Below are 4,820 nucleotides of genomic sequence, written 5' to 3'. Positions count from 1 at the left end.
ACCAGATGCTGAATTGGTGACCAGAACAGTGACTGACACCTCCCTACTTCAGTCTCACTCTTCAAGCCTGTAAAAAATAATGAAATCAATAAAAATATAGTATTTAGCACAGTGCCTTAAAAGTAGTAGTTCTTTTATATATACTCATTTCCTTTCTTTCTCAATGTTTTCATTATTATTGCAAAGGGTATGTAAATCTGTTTCCCATTTTGTGGCTCTAGGCATCATTCCATTAACTTTTCAAACTTAAGTACCATTTCTTGTCACCATGACTTTTTATGTAAAATCTCTTTCTAATACCATCCCCGCTGTGCTTAGGACTCTATAAGACTTCACTAACATGATTCAGCTACATTTTTACTGTCACAGGTGAAAAGTGGTGGTCCTTAGGTATTCCTCAATAAAGAATTACACTCTTGCACACAGTCCAATTAAAATTAAAGTGGTCTTTTATTTAGTGCTAGATAAAGTGGCAGAGTGGAAAGTCAAAGACTTCATCCTTTGGGGAGGAGGGCTTAGAAACATTCTCCTTCTTGAACAGAGGGAAGGCAAAAGCTATTATAGAGCAAAGATAGTGTGTCCACTTGAGAACTAGAAAGTTCCCTTTTGGGGTGGGGTGTGGAAAGCTTGGATGTTTGTCATATTCCTGATGGTCTTGACCTTTAGGGTTATCTCTGTCTCCTAGCTCCTGTCAGGTAATAGCCAAGCCTAATTAACTTTACTGCTATAGAATTTTATCCCCCACTCCCTTTTACTTCTTAGATTTGTGTAAGAAGGGAAATAGGTAATGGGCGTCCTTAGGTATTCCTCTGTAACAACTCTCACACACAATCTAATTAGAATAAAAGGGTCTTTTATTGGGGTGCTAGAGAAAGTGACTGAAAGGGAAGTCAAAGACTTCCCTTCACAGGGAAGAGATGGCTTAGAAATATTCTCCTCATTGAATGGAAAGGTGACCAAAGCTTTTACAGAAAATAGATGGGGTGACCACTTGACAATGGAAAATTCCTTTTGGGGGTGGGGTGGGAAAAGCTTGAAAGAGGGGTGGGATGGGAAAGGCTTCTAGAGTTAACTCAATCCCCTGGCTCAGCCCTAGGTCTATAGAATTTTATTTCCCCTTACTTCTTAGGTGTGTCTGTCCTGCTGTCTATGTGGCCAAGCTAACAATTAATAGTCCCTTAATTCCTCGGTATGTCCTAACCCCATGTCATTATGTCTGTCATGATATCTAGTTGGTCAATCAAAACTTTAATAGTCCCTTGATCCCTCCATATGTGTATCCTATTATCCGATCATCTTTGGATTTGCTTCTAACAGGAGAAACTTCTTCTGATTTATCCTAAGCGCCATATCATTACCCTGCAACTTTAGCAACATTCCTCTGCCATGCTTGCCTCTTCCTCTTACTGGTGAGTTCCATTCTGAGGCCTCTATTTTAGGGATCAGCCAAGGTGAGCTAGCTTAGTGTAATATGGGCACAGATTAAGTCAGTTAGTCATTAGTCAGTCAATAAATACTTATTAAGTCCTTCATAAATGTTTGTCACTTGTTGCCTTGCCTTCCTATATTAAAATATAACCTCCTCTAGAACAAGGACTTTTTTTTCCTTTCTTTCTTTCTTTTTTATCAGTACCAAGTCACTTTATTGGGATGTAAATGGAGGTAGGTTTTTGGTACATATTATCAAAAGGTCAGATAACTAAAATATGCATGCACGGAAAGGGCAGGAGGAGTGGCACCCACAGTTCCTAGGCATGGGGGAAGCCTGGTGTGACTTAGCTCTTGTTGTCACTGTCTCCAAGAGTGTCCTTGTCAAAAAGATATTCCAACATGCCAGAATAGGGGGCCCCCATTTTGCTCAGGTTGGTTATGTGATCACCCAGTTGTTTGATGGACTTTACCTGTTCATCTAGGTAGTGGGTTTCAATGAAATCACATAAATGGGGGTTGTTTTTGTCAGTTTTCAGCTTGTGCAGTTCCAGTAGTGATTGAATGACATTTTTTTACAAGTTCCGAGCACACTCCATTGCATTCAATGCAATCTCCCAGTCATCACTTTCTGGTTTCTTGATGTCTTGCAGGAAGATGCAACCACCATGTTGGTTCCGCAGATTCATTAGCTTCTCAGCATGCTCCTGTTACTCATGGGACTAGTGTAGGAAATACTTGGCAAACTTCTTCAGGGTCACATCATCTTGGTCAAAGTGTTGTGGGAATTCAGACGGATAAACCCAGATGGCACTCAGGAATAAGGAAGAGTAGTTTATTGACTCGCCGGCCCAAAGCAGAGTAGCCTCTGGTTCTTTGGGCTCTGAGAAAGTGTCCAAACAGTAGTTATATACCCCCCTTAAATGTGAAATACATGCAAGGTTTCATAGGTACATTGTGGTGAGCTACTTGGAAGACAGGAAAGCATATTTCAGTAAACAGAGGCATATGTCAGGAAGCTGGTACTAAACCACAGACTTCAGGGGAAAAACAATATGCTCTACTTTCATTTTAGAGATCTCAGCTCGGGCTCAGTTTCATCTCCCATCTTTTCCCATATTAGAAGTAGTAAGACGTAGACAGGTAGACTTAGAAGGTGTAGAGCTCCAGGTTGATCTGCCAGTTGGTGGCAACCTCAGAGTCCTGGTGGTAGTTCTGTCTCACCTGAGAGGGAGACGAGGTCGTCATAGCAGAGGAGATGGTGGAGATGGCTGCTCAGTGGCCATGGCTGGGGCATCTGTGTCCAGGAGCGGCTGAAGCTGCTGGCTGCTGGTTGAATGGTAGGACGGATAAGTGTTGATTAGTGGAGGTGAAGGTGGAGAAGTGGCTAAAGGCAGCTCCAGCCTCGAATCAAGCAGCAGGTTGAGTTCAAGCACTGTTGAAGCAGGGAACCACAGCTCCTCCCAGTCCCTGTGCTTCTGTCCAAGGACTGTTTTTCTTTTCCAATTCTATCTCAGCACTAAAACACAATGCTTAGTAAGCACTCAATAAATGCTTTATCATTCATTTACCCATCTTCTAAAATTTCACTTCAGGTAAATTTAATGATCACCTTTTTAATTTGAACGTCTTCACAAAGTGTTTTCTCTTAAACTTATAGAGATCAGATGGAGTTCCTCCTTTTGAAAAAATGACCTTACCTATTTATAGTTTACAAATTTTTTTAGTCAGAACCTTGAACATTCAGAAATAGGTTCTGTCTATCTGCACACACTTTATTTCCAGAACTTTCTTTAGTGTCATACCTCTCATTAGATTGACAGGCAAGGTAATGTATGGAGAACAGAATATAAAGCCAAGAAGAACTGGGTTTCAGACATCTCTAGATCATACTGACTCTGTATCCTTGAGAAAAATACAACTCAGTTTTCTAGGCAACTCTCTAAATACGTTTTGTAAAAGTGCTGACCTACTTTGGAATGAGAAGCTTCCTTTCCTGTGAATTTCCCATATTAATAAAAACATAGGTTAATTCCCTATTCCATCATCAGGCCATTTATGGAATTTTGAGCTCAAAGCAAACTTAGAGGTTTACCAAGTCCAAACCCCTCATTTTATACATGGGGAAACTTAGGTAAGTTAAAGTTAATTGAGTAAACCAAGGTCACATATATAAAAAATAATAGTCAGGAATTGAAGCTATGTACTCTGACTACAGATAGGGTGTAGGGGTAGGTGGGTTATGTATGTTTTCCTTATTCTGCCATCTTTCTTCTAGACCTAAGTATATCAGAGACTCATTTAGTTCTTGTCTGTTTTCAAAAATTTTATAATGTGATTACAGTTTAAATGTCTGGTGAAAGGTAGGTCACTTGAAGTATTTCTCTATATACTCCCATGGGGTTCTTCCTTAAAAGGACACTGTCAAAAAATAAATGTTTTAGCGATGACATCCTGCTCTTATTTATTTTCATGAACCTATATTCTGCACATACATCATTTTGTACTATATTTCCCTAAAGATCAGGTTGCATTGACCACATTAGGATATATCTTGAGGGAAGGGATTCTGTTGTTGTTTATTCTTTTGTTTTTAATCTTTGTATTCCCAATATTTAGTATAATCATTTCACATGGAAAATGCTTAATATGTTTTAGCTAAATCAAATCCCTGAGAAAAATCAGAGTTGCCTAAAATATTTTCCTATATATTTACTCATATGAATAAGGGGAAAGAATAGGAAAGGGGCCAGAGAAAGGGCAATAAAGGTGTGCAATGAGAACCATAATCATTTTTTAAAAAAACAAGAATAGTCAAGGGAACATGGGAGAGATAGGTTTTTTTCCATTTTGTTTTTAAATGAAAGAGAACAGAGTTTGGAGAGTTTTGTCTTAAAAACAACAACAACAAAACATGGGAGAAAAGCAAAGCAAAACCTCATCAAAAAATGCTTGCAGATCTTAATAGCAATCAGCAAGTTTCAGAGAAATGTAGCAATTGGACCTATACTGCAATCAAGGTGTTTTGAGAGACTTGCAGTAATCAGCAATTTGCAGAAGGCAGGTTTATGCAGAAAGAAAGACTTGTGTGGCAGAGACTCCTTTTGAGAATAAAGGAAGTGATAAGTGCTAATCAGCCATCAGTAGCTCAAGGAAATACTATATGCAAGGCATGGACATGTTCTGGGAAGAAAGGCAGTATATAAATCCACTTTATTATTATGTGAAAGAATTAGGTAAGAAGCAGTTCATTTCAAACGGAATCTCTGAAAGAGTCAATTTTAGAGTAGGATAGGAAACAGAAAAGGGCTAGTTTACCTTTGAAGTAAACTCCTTTCGACAGCTTGCTAGGCAAAAGTTATTTCTGATTTTTCAAAAATGATTGTGTCAAT

At 38.9% G+C, this 4,820-nt stretch overlaps 1 pseudogene; it reads right to left on the bottom strand.

Moving 5' to 3' along the window:
- Window positions 1–1,775: 1,775 nt before the first annotated feature.
- Window positions 1,776–2,679, bottom strand: LOC122736313 (annotated as a pseudogene).
- Between the last annotated feature and the right edge of the window lie 2,141 nt (window positions 2,680–4,820).

This window comes from Dromiciops gliroides, chromosome 1, assembly GCF_019393635.1.
Source record: "Dromiciops gliroides isolate mDroGli1 chromosome 1, mDroGli1.pri, whole genome shotgun sequence".
NCBI classification, from domain to species: domain Eukaryota; kingdom Metazoa; phylum Chordata; class Mammalia; order Microbiotheria; family Microbiotheriidae; genus Dromiciops; species Dromiciops gliroides.
Note: the sequence above shows the minus strand (reverse complement) of the source record. Positions and strands in the feature narration are given on the sequence as shown.